The sequence below is a fragment of the Aphelocoma coerulescens genome, chromosome 1A, assembly GCF_041296385.1.
Source record: "Aphelocoma coerulescens isolate FSJ_1873_10779 chromosome 1A, UR_Acoe_1.0, whole genome shotgun sequence".
Lineage (NCBI taxonomy): Eukaryota > Metazoa > Chordata > Aves > Passeriformes > Corvidae > Aphelocoma > Aphelocoma coerulescens.
In genome coordinates, this window is record NC_091014.1 from 51171340 (window position 1) to 51190392 (window position 19053).

A 19053-nucleotide genomic window follows, 5' to 3' on the forward strand; every position below is an offset into this window, starting at 1 on the left:
GCAAAGGATGCAGACTGGGTAATGCACCGGAAAATGTATTGCAGGCAAGAATTTTGCAGGAGTTGGGATAGGCTAGAATGTGAAATAATGGACTGGATGAGCTAGCAAGATTTTCCAATCTCTAATTTCCATGGTTTAAAAAAAAGTTGCCACAGTTTGCATTGCTTGAAATTCCTTCACATGAGTTACAGAATCTCTGAGTGAGGCAGAATATGAGGCTGGAGCAAGGGAGGTGGGTGTGTTTCCTGAATGACACAAAGGAGAAAAACAAAGAAGCCTTCAGCCTGCAAGAAGCTGTGAAACTAGGAGACTGGCTGGAGAGAAAAGGAGGGAACACAGCTCGGAGGGACTGCTCCTACCAGGCTGAGACATGGGTGAGATACACTGAGGACATCATGTTTGAGGATTTAGGGGCTAGGCCAGTGGTAAAGAGGGTGGCTTTGAGAGAGCAGTGACATTGCCTAAGCATGCTGCCATCACTCACGGTCAGTCTTCAGCTCTGGGTGAGAAGTGGGAAGGCTCAGCTCCTGCTCTCTGCATGACTCTCCAATATTAGTTTTCACCAACAGATTTTTCAATTATCAGAAGATTTTGATTAGGGGCTTCTCTCCCACTCTCCTCTTTAAAACAAGAATTTTCTGGTTTGCTTTGGTTTGAACTCAGCTTTCAGAGGGTTGGCTTAAAACAGGGATTGAAGAGCTGGTCTTTCATTTCAATCCAGTGCTGGAAAATAAATATCCTCAATTAGTCCCATCAGTCATGAAGCCTCACACACAGCTTTACCAATGCACTGCAATCCTGACTTTCAACATCCCTAGCATTTCAGTTCATGACTGGATGCAGTCACAGGTCAGCCACTCCCCTTTAAAGCAGGTCACCGGCCTGTGCTACAGCCCTTTACCACTTCTGGTAAATCTGTCTGCGCTGCAATCCTAAGGATGGCCTCGGGCTCTGCTAAGGGACACCCGAAGTCCAACCTTATTGAGCAATTCCCAGTCAGCCCTAGGAAAGTTCAGTCTATCCTACTGTACCACATTTATTATTCCAGCCTTGGAACACCTCTTGGTTAGGGCTAGCACAGCAGATCAAGAAAACACCTCCCTCTGCAATGAACATGCTCCAGGTTTGGTACAGGAAAGGTGATGTGTGAAGTACAATATTGCTAAGATTCCAAATGAAACCATTCTTGAGTTTACTGGTGTTTCTTTCCACCCACATCCTGTTACAGACCTTAAATGTGTGCTTCACGGCTTTGTTGGAGCAGATCTGCTGTTCCCCTCTCTTCATAGATTAAAATGCATTTTTTAATTATTAAGTGAAAATTAACATCTATAGTGAACTTCTCCACAGACCTTCATCACCATTTTTACAGCCAGCTTAAACTCTGCACTGAAGAGCTAGAGACTGTTGTTTCAAAAGCTCTTCTGAGGTCCTCAAGAAGCTTTGAGATCCTCTAGAACAGAAGAGCTACTGATGTCTTTTTGTTGTTGCTAAAGAAAAAACCTGTGGGTCGCAGATCAAATCTGGTAAGGTACAGGTTGTCCCAGACAGCACCAATTGCTGCCTTGGGGATGTATCCAGGAAAGCATAGGCGGGGGTGTCAGAGGAGCCATACATCCAATCTGGCTTTGTTTACTGTCTTTCCTAATGGGAAGATTCCTTCTCCACCTTCCCAGGCATTCACTGGTGTCCTGACTCAGACACCCGGCTCATTAGCCCATAACCAAAATGTACATGCAGGGAAAGTGACCTGATGTCTGCAGGATCTCAGCCCGCTTATTCCACCACTGCTTGGAAAATAGCCATGGCTTGGGATGCCTATGTCCACCCCCAAAAACTTCTCACTCTTCTTCTGAGCTCAGAGCCTCTCTCAGCTACTAGGTTACGTGTAGGCGCTAAGACTTCCCACAGAAGAGAGCAGCAGGGAATGCAGGGAGTGCCACTTCAATCTCCTATCCCAGAGGCAGAGATTTAATCAAGTGCTTTCCACAGAGCTTAGGGGTTCTAGCAGTGATGATGGAGAATGATTCTCTCTACAATCGTTTGGAGGTTCTCACAGAGGCTTTCCCTGTAGTGGTCACACCCTTCAGGGTGCCTCTGCTGGATGAGGCAGATACCTGCTCTCACCCAGTGCACAGCATTCACCTTTGGGCTCTCTCCTGCCCACATCGTGGCCATGGTTTCTCTTAAATGTCTGTCTTTTTAGGGTCTCTTTAGGGACATCCAAGCTGGACTGAAAAACTCCACAAAGAATTTACTGTCCCTCAAGTGTCCCACTAGCTAACCAACCTCACAGTTTGGAGTGCACACCCTATTTCTGGATGGTCTTCACCACCCGCCAGTGAGGTGACTTCTCTATTAGCAAGCTGTGCAGTTCAAGACACGCACAAGCCCTTGACAGGCAATTTTCCCTGTTGTTCGCATGCTTCATGGCAAGTTTTGGCTTGTGGCAGCCAGTGTTCTCTGAACAACCAGAGGGTACTCTCCTAACAGCAGGGCTGGCTCTGACAGCATGGGTCAGGGCATCGTTCCTAACAAATTATTTGGACAAGGCTACCTTCTTTGGGGGAGAAGAAGTTTTATTCAGATGGATGCTGTGCCAACTTGCCCTCAGGTTCAGAGAACTAACCCTGGATCGCTTTATTTACCAGTGTAGGTGTAACCTAGATTTCAACAAGACCTTTTCTGCCAGCATTGTTTACTATTAGAAATCTATCTCTCAAGTGAAATATTTGTGGACTTTGATTAAGTCAGTTCCTAACTTTCTTTTACATAAACTATATTTCGAGTCCTTTCCAGTTTTCAGCATCCTTTGAGAACTTCATAGAGGGAAACAGAAGACAGTAGTCCAGCATGATCTTACCAGCCAGGCCTGTCCTCCAGGCCCTTCCCAGCTTGCCTTCCTCTTAGGAGCATAGCACAAGGCACAAGTCCTCCTGTCCCTCACCTGGGTACCTCATTTCCAGGGTCAGGAATCCTACAGATTTGTGCCAACTGGAGAATACGCTAACCTGGTCCCTGATACGAGCTCTCAAGGGCTCAGGAGTTTAGAGGGTGCCAAGTTACACTTCTGCTGCTCAGATTGGACACAGAAGTTAGTGGGACTGAAAAAATAAAAACGTTGTCCCTTGCTATTCCCCTCACATATTTCAGAGTGACATCTTCCCTAATCTGTTGAGGTTTTTAGCCTGGAGACTATTTATTTTGATTCCTGTATCCTCTATAGTGGCACTGTGAGACAGGATACTGTCTCCAATCTCCCTGTCACATCCCGATACACACTTTGCTACAATGAGGTAGCCATGGCATTTTGTTGTTCAAATGCACTTAAGAGATCCATCTGTGCAGTTTGAGCTGACCTTACTGTTGTTGTCCTCCTCCTTATTGTTTATGTGATATGCAAATATGTCAGAAATTAAATTTTCCTGATAAATCAGTTCAGTACCATCAGGCTAAAAGATGACGTCCATAGGAACCCCACTAGAAGCACTTGCTGATAAGAGGATCTCCCCTAGCAGGTGCTTTCTAGATCTAACCATCAACACACCTTCCAGCCATGCAGCAGAGGTGGTGTTGGCTATTTGCCTCTAACCCTGCCACCCGCAAAAAGGTTTCTGCATCACAGCCCACGGACTCTTACATGCCATGTTCCTGTTCATTCCATAGCAATGCAAAAATAGCTCCCACTCAGTCTCTTTGGAGCCACTGCAGGGCACTCAGTGCTGCAAGTTAGGTGAGCACGTAGACGGTGTCAGCCTGTCACTACACCGGCTCTCACTGACTTAGGGATACACTGATGCAAGCTTTGCACTGTTGCAAAACAAATACTACCGAGTTTCAGCCTCACCAGCCCTCAGGTGTGACACAGCTGTCACTGTGCCTCAGCACAAGTGTCACTACCTTGCTAAGCAACCATCACAACGTGGTAATGGCCGGTCAATATACCACAGGAAGGTCACAAGGCTGAGTCTTGAATCTTCAGCAGCAAACTCCAGGACTTCTTCTGTTGAGCTCTCCATGATCAGGTAGTCCAGGAGACAGAGATTCTCTCCAGGAAAAGGAAAAGGAAAAGGAAAAGGAAAAGGAAAAGGAAAAGGAAAAGGAAAAGGAAAAGGAAAAGGAAAAGGAAAAGGAAAAGGAAAAGGAAAAGGAAAAGGAAAAGGAAAAGGAAAAGGAAAAGGAAAAGGAAAGGAAAGGAAAGGAAAGGAAAGGAAAGGAAAGGAAAAGAAAAGAAAAGAAAAGAAAAGAAAAGAAAAGAAAAGAAAAGAAAAGAAAAGAAAAGAAAAGAAAAGAAAAGAAAAGAAAAGAAAAGAAAAGAAAAGAAAAGAAAAGAAAAGAAAAGAAAAGAAAAGAAAAGAAAAGAAAAAAAGTTTCAGCCTGCTTTGCAAGCACAAATACAGTTTGCAGCTATCAGCTTAGTTTCCCAGCCATCAGAATGTATTTTTCTCTGTATCTGTCCCTTTTCTCCCCAAGGCAAATACTTCACTATCCATATCATGGGCAAAGTTTTAGGGGCTATGTCCAGCCCTCTTGGAAAATACCACACTTACCACACTGGAAGCTTACTGTCCTTATTGTCAGTGCAAAGACTTCCCCCTGAAGTCTTGCCCCTGACTGGTAACCTCCAGTGCGGAACTTAGAGGGACAACTTTGCCTTCAGCAGAGAGCAAGGTGGCATTAAGTGCTGAGCACCGGATAAAGCCAAGAAAGCAGGAGTCTCATTGTGCTCTTATCTCCAGAAACACCTTTGACATGCAGAATGTTTGTTCGAGGTGATTACCTGGGTGGAGAGGTTATTGTTGCATAAATTATTTACTTTTAAAACCACAGTTATTTGCCTCCACCCTTCTCACCACTGCCCTGTGTACCCCAGTACTAACACACCTTAGCATTTGGGAACACTGGGAAGAACTGTAAAGAGCTCTAGGAGGATAGCTGCACCAGGATGCACCTGGCAAGAGACAGATGTCCACTGGGACCAGTCATCAGCACAAAAGAGCAAAAAATATCACCTACCTTTGCTGTAAGGGCTACTGGGCAGAGCAGCCCCTGGGGAGCAGGGGGCACAAATGAAGGGAAGTAAGACCAAGCCTGGTAGAAAGGCATCAATTCCTTTGCCTTTCCCTGCCTCTGCCACATCAGAGGCCAGGGTGAGTTTCAGTTAAACAACAGCACTTGAGGACATGGTTTAGTGGTGAACATGGTGGTGGTTGTACTGGCTGGACAGCTGGACTTGATGATCTTAAAGGTCTTTTCCAACTTTAATGATTCTGTGAAATAAACGAAGACTTGCAGGCCTCATGCACAATAGGGATGTGCTCCCGCCCATCCCTGCAGGTGAGAAGTATATCTGGCTCTCTTCTTCTAATGCTCTGTGCATCTGAAACTCTCAGGACCATTCCTTAACAGCCGCCTGAAGGGACCAAGCAGTAGAATTGAATGGAAGGGCAATGGTTTGGATATACCCTTGACACAACTGCACTGATAAGAAACGCCTTAGAGCATAGAGGAGACATGGAAAATCAGCACTGGATTACTGGGTAGAAGGAGCCTGTGTTCCCTGAGGTCACTGGCAACACTCACATCGGTTTTTTGTGGTGCAGGGTCACACCCATAGTCTTCATCCCAGACAAAGCAAGGTCATTTCCTGGTCTGCAGTATGTCCTGCTGTGTCCACTCCAATGCTGGAGACCAGAACTGATAGACTTCCATTACTGGGTTTCCCTTGGGAAGCTATTCCACACACCAACAAAAGTCAGTCCTGATATTCAGCTAAAAATTTCCTTTCTTTCCATTACACCAGATACTTTCTTTTGGATCTTCTCCCTCAAGCAGCATATTCCACTTGCCTCTGTCCTTCCAAGACAAAGTTTCATCACCGTGTATGCAAGCCCAGTTTTTCAGCAGAACTGCCTGTCCCAGCCCTGCCCTACCTTGGTTCACCACCCTGTCAAAAGGAAGCACAGCACGTGCAATGCGGGGAGCAAGACTCAGATTTTCAGAATTATGAAGGAACCACAGTTCCAGAGCAGTCTGTGGGAGCTGCAGCTGTGACCACATCCAGATGCCACAGCAGGCAGAGAGGCTACAATCCTGGTGGGACAGGACTGGTTACCTCCAGAGGCAGGTCTTGCTGCTCCTGATGACAGCATTGTGACCACCAGAAACAGAATAGCCAAGGTGTGAAGGTCAGTGTCACATGCCTAGAAATACTCCCCAAAGTATCGAAACTGCAGAGAAATACGAAAAGGAAATGGTTTTCTTTCAGGCCAATCATTGCACTCCAACGGTCACAGATCTCTGTGATAGCCATGCTAGTGATGACTACTGCCTTTCAACATCACATGGACTTCCAAGGGCAGTGGTGACTGATTATATTTCTAACCAGCACCTGGCACACTGGGGCCTGGCTCCTCAGCATTGCCATAGAGCAGATAACGGTAATAATCATTAGTAATAATATGGTTGGGTTTGTTTCCTCAGACTGTTAGAATAAGTTGTCAGTAAGAGTAATGAGCATTGTGCTTGCCTTTTATACCACTGCAAATTTAATTTCAGTGCTACAAAGGTATTCATTTGGAGATATGAGGCCACAGAGACACTAGCTCTAGGCACAAGCAGCCATATTCCCCAAAATACGTCTGTTCCAGATGTTCTGGTGACTGTGTCACTAAAAGAACAATTCAAGCTTGAGAAAAGAAAAAAATAGTCACTTATTCTCCAGATCTATTAACCCCTTGTTGCCTCAGCAGATTTACGAGGGAAACAGTCACAATATGTGAGTCAAACTGAGGTAGCATGTAAGCTGAATATGGCCCATGTATGTGCAGACCATTAAATTACATTACATTCGTGGGGCAGCCTGGAAAGTTAAATTGAGTCAGACAAGTGCCTATAAAATGTGTCATGGTTTAAGTCACTCTTGTTCAGCAGTTTATTGCTATCCTCTGAGCTATGACACACGAGCTGAACAGTGCCTGTAGTGGTATGACGTGAAACAGAACAGCACAAATCACACCCTGCAATAGTTAACTTATCAAAAGGTGAATGAATGCCTTTAGTCTCTCTGGGATTGAGGACTAGAAAATTGAGACAGATCTATCATAATATATTCTTCCAGCTCTTGGATGCATGTACATACACAATACCTCTATTCTTTTCAGAATAAGGCTCACTTACTTTAAGAGTAAAAATTCAACAACCAGCCACAAATGGTTCCCAAATTATACTAACATAGAAGAATACAGCCTCTCTAGTCTGTTCAGATTTGTAATGCAAGGAGGAACAGCAAGGCAGATGTTTCCAGGCAAGGAGGCAAACAGCACCTTGGTGTGAGGCCAGAAGTTAAGGCAGTTGGACTCATTCAGGCCCCAGAGATCCCATGCAGGGTGAAACACCTGAGGCTATTGTGCAGCTAAGCCAGTGAACTCTCACAGGAAAGGCACAGGGAGCTGCTGGCTATTGTCAGGACATAAAAGCAGACAGAATCCCATTGGGGAACAAACAGGGCACCCCCGTCACTTTTTTTTTTATTACTCTAGGGAGAAGACACACCTGTTTCCTCTGTGCCAGGCCTTAAATTCCAGACCACCAGTTAAATGATCTTTGTCCTATTAGTCATGACAGGGGCATTTATGATAATGATGAGTGTGGTTGTAAGCACCCCATGATGTAGTCATAGAAGAAAGCCTATACAGGCCAAGTAAACCCAGCGATAACAAATAAGTCTCTGTTCTGAGGTATTTAAAATTGAATTACAAATTACCCATCTTCCTGGCAAGCAGGGGTCAGATTACAGCAATTTACTCTAAGGGGGCAGGGGGGATGCAAGAAACATGAAGTTTTATTGTTCAGTGGTGGAAGTCACTAGAAGCCTGGGTGAACGGTTCTACAGGCAAGATGCAGCCCACAGGCCACGGGCTGGACCCTTTGGACAAAGTCAGTTGTGGATGTTGGAACCTATGCAATGTTTCAGACAACTCATTTTAACTGTTGCTGGGTACGTTTAACACCTCAGAAGAATAAAGCTCCCTTTTTTAATTGCTTCCAAAGTGTCTATTGGGAGACCTCAAAACAAGGAAACCCCTAAACCCAGATAAAAATTTCCTTGTGGCGAAGAAAGCCTCGAAGTCTCGCACTTGAAAGAGGATGTGAGAGTCACTGGTTTCTTCACAGACTTCCCTCACAAAGCCTCTTTCTGCCATGTCTGCAGCAGAGTATTTAGACAGAAGGTTACATGGATTGGATTTCAAAGCAAGGAATGTCAGAAGAGATCTTCCAGCTGTGAATGGCCTCCAGATGTGGGCTTTTCTTCTCCAGTCCTGGGGGAGGGGATGAAAATGCCTTTCATTAGTCTCATAAAATTAAATGGAAAAACATTGTCTACTGAGGAGGCTGGGCAGCAGAGAAGGTGGAGTCAGAAACTGGGCAGAACAGAACAGGAAAAAAAAGCAGGACCACAGCTGAAATGGTTCAGGACGTGTATCATCTCAAAAGCTGTAGTCTCTGAGGAGGGACTGGTCATTAAACAATATGGCAGGCATCAGCAATCGAGGCCTTTGAAATGGAAAAGGCCAAATAAACCGAAACATAGCTTTGTTTGCAGAGAGAATATTCTCTCCTTCCCCAGAGCTGTGACAGGATCTTACACTGTGAAACACCTCCAGGGAGGCTGCGTCTAAAATGGCTTCTGGGTGAAACTGTGCTAAGCCACAACCAGCATGCTTCTCTTACCAGCACCCCACAGTCCTGGACTTGTAGCTAGTTATCTTTGCCTCTGCAGAGATTGTCTATGGACATCTTATACCTTCTCTCAGCTTATTCATGCAAAATTATTCTCCCTAATTGAAATTTGTCTCCAAGCAATGAATCTGTGCAAGCTGCAAAGACCAACATCCCTGGGGACAAATTTTACTCTCAGTTATTTCTGCAAACGTTCTACTCACAGCTGCAAATACACAGAATCCAAATTTCATTGCTGATAAAATGTTTGGTGTTTCCTGCTTGGACAGGTGTAACTGTTTGGATCAGACAGCCAGAGCACATCTGCTGCAAGGGAAGACTATGTCTCTTCTATCTCCTAAATGTCTAAGGAAATCCACAGCCCTGGCAAAGCTAATAGGGAAAACCATGTTTTCCTCATTTTAAGAACATTACCACAATCTTTGCTTACTTTCACTCAAAAGTGCCTATTTCTGGATTATGGTATGTCCTAGCACACCAGTGCAAAGAACATTAGGAATGTCCTTAAGAGATGTCAGCTCTCCATCTGGAAGTTTGCTCTCTTTTCCACCTCATCAGTTCACTTTCCACTTCCCCTGCAATACATCCCCAGTGGTCAGATAATAATTAGGGAAATTACTGTAGAACAAAGACCCCAAAAAGCAGTTTTACTAAAAATGTAAGATGACCTGTGCTAGCCCAGACTGAAGAAGTAGTATCTCTTCTCTTGCAGTCGCCTCACTTAGAAAAGAAGTATAAGAAACAGAGGAAATACAGACTGTATCCCTGTCCACCTTCTCACCTCCCATCATCCTGCTGTTACCTCTGATGTAGAGGTAACATCTGTGCTGCTGCATTTGACAGTCTCCAAACGAAATATGCTGCATAGATGTGCCCAACCCCTTCATGGATTGTCTCCCACCAACAGTCTGTGGCAGAGTTCCATTACTCCTTGATGCCTACGTGGAAAAGTCCATAGCTTGTTTATTTTAAACCTGTTGCCTAACCAGTTTATCAGGTGCCATTAGTTTTTGTGATATGGAACTGCATGAATGTTAGTTCTTTGTTGACATTCTCCATACCATTTGTGATTCCCTTTCAGGCATCTCTTCTTCAAGATTAGCAATCTGTGTTTACCCAGAAACTATCTCCTACTTCTGATCGTTGTTGATGTCCTCTCTTCTCTTAGTAGTGTTTCTTTATGCTCTTCAGTGTAGTAACCAGAAGCACTCACAACTTTCAGACTTTCAGCAGACCATGAAGTACACAGAAGCATAATCATGTTCTTTGTTTCTTCTGTACTCATTCCTAACATTTCTTTTTGGCTTTTTGACCTCAACAGAGCCTTGAGAGACTGTTTTCAGCAGCCTATCTGAAATGGATCCAAGAATTTTTTTCTCTGCTGGTAGAAGCTGACTTAAAGACATTCAATATATCTGTAAAGCCAGACTATTTTCTTCCTAGTGGAATTCCCTTGCATTTGCCACCACTGAATTTCATCTGCCAGGGAGAGCCCAGTCACTCAGTGCCACGAGATTTTCTGCAACCCTTTGCAGTCAGCTTTATATTGCCTTTCTGGAATAACTGTGGGACTCAAGTAAACTTGCTGTTCGTGTTCCTGTCCAGACCATTACAAGTGTTTTGAATAGCACTAGTGCTACCACAGAGTCCTGTGAGGTCCTTCTGATGAGCTCTTTGTCGAGACTGACCATTTGAAGTGCTCAGGTTGACACTTGTTTTCTTACTTATGATCCCATTTACAGAGCTCTCCACAGCCAGGGCTTGCCTCTGAGACTGGTCCAGTGCACAGGAGTGCCTGGCATCAGCCCTTACAGATGCAGTGTGCTCAGCCAACAGGTATGTGAGGCCACTCTTTGTGATAACTAGACCTAGTTGCTTTAACGACCTGGACCTTAAATCAAGCAAATCCAGGGATGCAAGAAACTGAACACAGATGCCTGCTGGTTTCTGTGCTATTGAGTTTCAGAGGATCTGAGGGCTGCATAGGAAAACCAGAGTTACTGCACAGGGAAGGTTGGGGCTATTCATACCAGTGGAGGATGGGGTGCAGATCTGCACCATTCCACTGCAACTCCTCGCCTCCATCTATCAAGAGTAGGATGGCTTAGAAACAGATCAGTGGGCCAAGTATGGGCACAACACACCCTCCACTCTCCTCTGCCGAGCCACAGGCTCAGCCAGGGTATCATCCTGATACCCTCTTCTGACATACCCCAGCTCCTCTACATACAGCCCCTCAGAGTCCCCCAGTCGGGATTCTGAACTGCAAAATATGCCTTCTGCTCCTGACTTTGCAGCTGCCAACAACTTCATGGTCAGGTGCCACAGTGTCTCCAAGGTGAGAGGGGCCACCTTGGGGGAAAGCAAATAGGAAAGTATCCCAGGCATGAAAATGCCTCTGTGGTTCTCAAGACAGGAATTTCTCTCACACCCATCCCCTCCCTCTATTCCCCCACACTGCCTGGTGCAGTTGCTGAACCAGTGGCAGCAATAGCGGGCAAGTTTAGTCACTCCAGCACCTGGGTATCGATTACACCTGAAGGTGGAAAACAAGCAAGCAAAAACAAGGTGTCAGCTTTGCCAGAGGATTCTCCTCGGCTCGCAGTTTGGGCCTGGTGCCAGTTCTCACCCTGCTGTACTTCAGCATCCCAGCTCTTCCCATGACAGGTGTTTAATCAGACAGAGGCATTTCACTTCACGTGTCTTCAGCCTTCATGGAAGGCAGAGAGTTTCCAGAGCTGCTTTTCTGAGCAGCATTGAGCAACCTAACACCACTGACAGCCAGGACAGGCAGAAAACAGAAGCTTCTTTGTGTCTGGGTCAAGCCCTCCCATTACTTGTTTCTGCCGGCTGACATTTCCCTAGATGGCAAAAGGATTTTTAAATTACAGTGACAAGCTGGCCTTTCTTGTATTAAGAACTGAGCTTGCATGGTACCCAGCAAGTCACAGGCTGAGCAACAGCCTGCCTTCAGAGACTGCTCTCCTGGGAAGAGAAACCTCCACAGATCTCTCTGACTCAGAGCCTCTCAGCTTGGCAACTCTCTCCAGGCATTTTGGGAGGGATACAGTGCATACCCGGTGACCCACACTGGTGAGCAGCATCAGCTGCTGCTGGGACAGAGTGCAATGGAGAACCATCAGTGGCCACTTGTATGAGTATTGGGAGGGATCCGTTTCCAGCAAAGAGAAAGGCTGGAATTCATGTCTCCAACGCAGCCACATATCCTGCTCCCCCAAAAGGGGACAGCAGAGACAACAGTAAAACCCCTCTGAGAGATGAAGATGCACATCAGCTACCACAGACTTTGCAGTTTCCATTTGTCATTGCTGTTTCCATCCTGCTTTCACTCGGCAATCACTTATTTTGGTGGCTGTGACATGCAGAGATCTCTACTAACTTACAGAGCTTCACCCTGCCCACCCTTTGCCCCATGGCATGGATATCACCTCTGCATGGAGCCATGAAGGTGACAGCACTGGACTGGAACAAGCAGATAGGAGGCAGCACAAGGAACCTCCATACGCTGTGCAGCCTGTAAGCGCTCGTTGCCTGATCAGAGCTGGTCTGCCCTGCCACACTACTGCTCCTCACGTATGAGGATTCACGATGAGTCCATCCTTGCTGTAACACTTGGAGAGTTCAAAGGACATCAGTACCTCCCTTCCCCTCCACCCTGACCACTTCTCTTACAGACAAAAGGATTCTGCAGCCAGCCACATGGAGTGATCTGGTGGGAATGGCTGTACTGCAAGTGGTCTGTGAGTCAGAAGGGCCTCTTTCCCCAGCATCATAGAAAACACTGTCATTTTGAGGAGCATAACCAGCTATCAGAAATGTAACACAAGTACCACGTGGAAGTTCCTAACGTGTCTCGCTGCCTCTTTAGCTACAATAACAGAAATAGGACACTGGAGTGGCCTATCAGCTTCTCTGCACACTGCCCACCTCAACACACTCACAGCAGCACTGTGAAGAGGATCAGACCCTGCACTCCGAAAACTTGTGTCCTGTTCTTCTGGAAGCGATGAAGATGATGGTGTCCCTTGTACCTCTGTGCTTCACTTGACCCAAAAAGATCATCATTCATACCAAACCTGGCCACCACAAAGCTATTGTTGCAGGTTTTTCAGCCTGGGCCTCATTTAGCTCAGTTTGACCCTCTAGTCCAATTTTGATGAGTATTATAAAGTAGACCCATTCTCTTGCATATCACAGGAGATGTAACATATTTGCTCAGCAAGGCAGTACCTACAGCTTTAGGGCAACTCTTAAGCTTCAGTCCAAGGTTCAAAATCTGCATTTTTTCAGTTCACCTCCAAAAGTCTTTATTCTCTGCCTGTGAGGACTCTTTACCTGTATCATGTCCTTTGCTTCAATTCACTAATTCTCACTTTTTGTCATATATTTCACAGGGATGGAGGTGTTCAGACACGCCTATCAAATCCAAGCATCTTTTTGTGACATTGAGATGTTTTGCTGAATTTTGTTCACACTCACAAAGCATTATCCTTGATAAGCACACTTGAAATCCAAAATCCCAGGCTTTTAATCCTTTGTGCTATTTAATCACCCTCAGAGCCTGGCAATGTGGTGAGTACTCCCCTTCTCCTTCCTCTTGCTAGCTCATTTCCTCCCCCATACTCCCAGTATGGAGCTGCACAGGCACATTATGCCTCTGACTCTGGTATGAAAGTATCACAGACCATCCAGGCAACTCCTTAGTCTCACAGCACTGTTTGTGACTACACTAGAGAGATCCCTTGTCATAGGATTTAAGTGAAATCCTCTCAGAAATGAAAACCACTGCTATTACCACTGATAGGGCATATCTAGGGGTGAAATACAGCTCTGAGATCTGTGGATGTGGGAGGGACATCAGCATCAGAAGAGCTCTAAATGGCATGATCTGTGTTCTTCTGTGCTATCACGTTGCAACCTCTTCTCCAGTTCTCTCTCTGCTGTCCCTGTTAAGTTGCTTCCAGCTTTATTTCACTTGCAAGTTACAAAGGCTCACACCCTCTGAATAGCTAACTTTGAATTTATTTTCCCCCAGATAATAGGTTTGCATTTTTCCAGTTTGAATCTTGTGCTATTATTTCCTGCCCATATCCTGCCTCAAGCACGAGGGAGCCACACAAGTGGTGACTGTACATTACAAAAGCAGAAGGAATGGAGTCATGACAATTTTTGTGTCTGTGAATGCGTAAGGCACAGACGAGGAGTGGGTATGCACGAGGGGAAGAAAAGTAAAATTTATGTTTCTTCTCAAAAGTCCAATCAAGAGCTGGCAAGAAGCAAGGGGGGCAGGGAGCAAGGAAGGAAAGACAGCTTAGTTAAATGTTCTTTGTGCTGTGGTGAGAGGTTTTCTCCCCCACAAATTCTCTCTTTACCACCAGTTTCTTGACATGGTGGCACCGCTTCAGTCCCTGATTTAGTAATCAGAAAAACTGCCATGAAGTTGATTCAAGCTGTTCTGGTTCTGTCCCACTGCAAATGAACTCAGAAGCTGGCCTGTAGTGTGACACAAGTAGATGTTTCCTCTTTCAGAAAGGAACCATTGCTCTGCAGTCACAGGAATAATTTCCTTCTCTGTCAGGGAATGAAAAAGCAAACCTAGAGATTGTCCCCTCCCTTTTCCATGCAAAAGCAACAGGAAGGACTTCCCAGCCTCTTGCCAGCTCTCTTTACTTTGTTCAGGAACTTGGAGCTCAGAGGTATTATCCTTATTGGCTGCATCATCCATGGTGTTCAGCCCTCTCTGTCCTGCCCTGACCTTGCCAATGTCTAGCTGTCTTTCCATCCCAGAGACACTTTCCTTTTTTTCATCTCCTTCTTCTCGCTATGAATGGAGCTTGGTGCTTTTCCCCCTCCCATCAACCCTTCTCCTCAATGGGAGAACAGTATAGGTAACCACTAGGAAGCCTTCCCTGGGCTTTTCTTTCCATTTAGTTGCAGAAGTGATCTGCCTGCTTGGTTTGTTAATATGCCAGGTCCTTTTCAGTCTCTGCCATCTATATTCCCAGGCTAGCATATCTGTAGAGCCTGTGACACTATAACATTACTTAAATAAATGCATCCTGAGATTCAAAAAAGCAAAATATTGCAGAGAGTGAGAAGCAAGTACAGAAATCTTTATGTGCCTTCCAAACCTTACTTCTGCCTGCAAAAGGAGATCCTACAACTTTCTCAGAACATCAACATCTGCTCTAAGTAGAAAGTCCAGCAAACCTTGAGTAGAACTAACATATGCAAACGGCACATGGGAGCAGCAGATAAATAGAAATATGTCCCCTTATCAAACCTCAACCACAGTGCAAATGACACTGCCCTTGCCTTGGCCTCTTAGCCAAGGTCCATTTCTATGGACAATCAACACAATTGCAGTCCAGGATGCAGGACAGTCAAGCAGACAATTCACTTCATTGTCACTGAATGAAAGAAGAACAGTGAGGCACTGTCAACTTATGCCACTTCGTGGTGCTTGTAGGATTTTTTTCCTCTACTAACATGGTAAAACCTTGAAGCAAGTGGTACTGTGCACTGCACAGTAAAACAGTCACAGAAGACAGAGCTAGAAATGAACCAGGAGCAGGAGAGAGCTATAAAGAAAACCTCTTTGGTTGCCAGAATGCATGAGAAAGGCCTTCATGTGCAGATGGAGAATACCACCAACCACCAACCCTTTGATGTGGAGTGGGAGAGGTTCTTGTGGGAAGTGACAGCTCAGATGGGTCTGCCAGAGCAGAGGTACCATTTGCACATTATAAGCAAATACCTTCAGCTGGGCTGTTTCCAATGGAAAAATGGAAGAGACTAAGATGGAGGTTAAAGTAAGGGAAAACGAGATGGGGACTGCAGCTCCCCTGCTCTTATAAAAGCAGGGGAAGACCGCCACATATCAGATGGCTCTCATCTCACCACACCTTCTTTTACATCAAAGCACAGAAGAAAAGTTAATTTTTCCAGGTTTGGGTCTCTGTTCCTAGCACCAGCCAGCTCATGCTGCTTCCTCCATGTGTTCAGAACCTCAGCCTGAGGATCCCGTTCATCCCATCCAACAGCACCCAGGAAGGCAAGGCACCTTTGGGCTATCCATCCCCCTGAGAAGTAGTTCAAACCCCTCCACCAGTCACAAATGGATTGCCATGAACCCAATCCCACAGAATCTTCTGCAGCGACCACAGTGTGATTGTCAGACAGTCTGAGATGCAAGTCCACCCACTGCCCAGCAGAATCATACCTCCCTTTCTGACATAAGAGCAAAGTTATGGTCCTTTCCACATGGGAGGACAAAACTAAATCCCAATCAGTATGCAAATATAGTAGGAACAACCTCCTTATCTCATGTCCATATTAAGTTTTTTATTCATGTTGAGAAACAAGGGAACTTTTGGGTCTTCCCAGATGTGATAAGTGAGATGTGTAGAATGTATTCTGTCATAGATCCCACTCATACTGCTACAGTCCTAGAGGGAACTATTCCAATTTTTACCTGTTAAAGCTTTGTGACAAAACATGCCTACACAAATGCTGTAAAACCAGTGCATTTTATATTCAATATCTATCGTGCACTTTCAAAAGATCAGTCAGTCTGGCAACCCTGAATGATTTTGGAAAAACTATATGTAGATGTTTCTGTAGGTTTTGTTCATCATACAGTTTACCAGAGTACTTAGAACAGAGATCATCCCTGACAGAAAAAAAACAAAACAAAACAAAACAAAAAACAACAAACCAAAAAAAACAACCAAACCCAAAAACTAAACTGTGCACAGGAAGAGTTACATCTGCTCAGTGTTGACTGTAATCCACCCTTTTCTTGTACCATTGAGCTTGCAAAGTCAGCTGCCCTAAGTACTGGACATACAGCAGTCCTTGGAGGGACAGGAACATGACAAGACACACTAGAGAAATGATCAAAACCACAGAGGTGGGACTTCCAATATCCACTTCCTCAAAACTGAGTGAAGCTATAAATAAGGGAACCACCGCCCTTTCCTCTCCAGTGGATGACTGCTCACATTTTAAGTCAGGCGTGACAAAATGCAGTTTAACATATGGCTGTGAGATTTATCCTATGTCTCTGCAAATTATTGTATCACATGGACAACCCCACAATACACACACAAACACATCAGTTGCACCACTACAGAGCAGTATGAAACTTGCTGGTTTCTATTTCTTTAAACCCACACACCAGCTGAGGCTCCACCCCACTTTCTCCATGTCATGACAAGTGTAGAAGTAGTGAACATCACGGACTGTATCACTTCCATTTGTCCTGCAACCAGCCAGCAAGACGATGCACATAATAAATAGCACATACAAGAGAGAGGAACTCTTTAGGTAGAAAGACATGCTATTTAGACTGAGGGGGGCTTAACATGCAATATGTGTTTGCAGCTAGTTACCCAGAACAGCACATCCAAGTAGCATATAGATAAACTCCTGTTGAAAGCATCCCAGAGAGCATGGGAAGTCAGCTACGGAACTTTCCCAAGCATAAATTCTCGCATCTGCAAAAAGTGCAGAGAGACCATGTATGGCCTATTTCTTCTGGCATCCCCAGTCTCTAAAAACAGTCTGTTCTAGATGCTTCCAGCCAAGCCTGACCATGCCTCCCTCACTCCTAACTCCACACCCCATTTCCCATTCATATCGTCCATTCCTCCTTTGATCTGGGCTTGCAAAGGCTTAATGCTTTTCTTATCTAATGTCACTGTGGACACCTTTAATGCCAAAGGCTACTGTTCACAGACAGTAGTAATGCCTAAAAATGTGGGACATGGCAAAACAAGCAGAGTCACAGCAGCTGCAAGCTGCTTTTTTGGGAAGAACTTCAGCAAAGGCACGACACACATGGGAAATCTTCACCCTCTCATTGCCCATGGAAATGCTAATCCAGATTCTCACAACTTAATTTCTCATGGCTTTGACCTGAGCACCTCCAATTAACAGACTGCAGGCATTCAGAAAAGCCTGTGAAATGAGTGATGCTTAGGTCAAGGGACACCATGAAGTACAGCATGGGGATCTTGGGCAATTCAACCTTAGTGTGTCAAACCTGCAGAATGCTTAAGATTTTTGATCTCATGCTGAGACTTTTCATGTCATGGGTTTTCTATTGCAAACTGCCTTGTGGAAACCACACCCCATAAAGGGAGAAATTGCTGCAGGCATACAGAAAGACCAGTCTCTTCTCTGGATGAGTGGATAGAGCTGGTTGTCCATCACGCACACATAAAGACTTACTGGGCTAACCCTTCATCCACAGGAACAGCTACAGAAAACATGATAAATCTTATCAACTTGAAACTTTCTTCTTCCTTAAGCTATTGGTAGGATGTTCTCTCACTTCTACCCTTTCTCTGTATTCAGATGAAAGGTGAAAGTATCTCAATGAGATACCAATCTGCTCAGTGGAAGCTGAACTCTCCCCTAACCTCATTGTACCTTGGCATGATGGGGATACCCTCTCTTCCTTAAACCATCCTCTTGCCAATGTGCAGCATTGCAGCATAGCTCCCAAACAGGCACATCTATCCACACTCTTGATCACTTGACACGTGCTGTTATCCCCTCTCACACCTGGCTTGACAGGTCTAGCATCAGGGATGAAGCCAATGGCTGGCAGGGTAACAGTGCTTCTCCAGGGCCACGGTCACAGCCTGTGTGGCCTGTCCGGTTACTCTTCTTCTCTCTGCTGGCCGGGCACCAGCACTTCCAGATGGAGAGTTCAGAAGCAATGCTCCTGCAGGGAAGCTGATGCTGATGCTGCAGAACACCTCTGCCTCCCTGTGAAGCCATTGCCTGCCACGGCCTCCCAGGCTAGAGAGCAGTTTGTACAAAACTACCTTGCTCTCTCTGGACAAATAATGCTTTGTCAGCCACAGCTCACTTCATATCCAGCCTCTTAGGGGGCTCCACTGTTGTTGTGCCATGTGAGTGGCTTTTTGATGCAAGTGTTCTGTCTGCTGGGTCCCACATAAGCAATTCTGTGATTACAGGCAGCTGTTCCCTGGCAGTTGGGCAGTCACTTGTGAACAGGTCTGGGGCAGGGGATACTTCACCACAGCTGAACTCTGGTCCCCAGAGTTTGCTTTGGGATCCAGCACTCTATTGTACTCTTTTGTATGGAGCTGAGCATCCCTCACTCCAATAAACTCTGCCACGGGAACAGAGCAGGAGAAACGGATTATGCAGCTCAATGCAAATGCCAGCTTCTTCTGCAGGGTAAGCAAATAAACTTTTCCTGAATATTGTATTCATGTATATCAACAAGAAGCACATTCTAATTCATAGGTATTA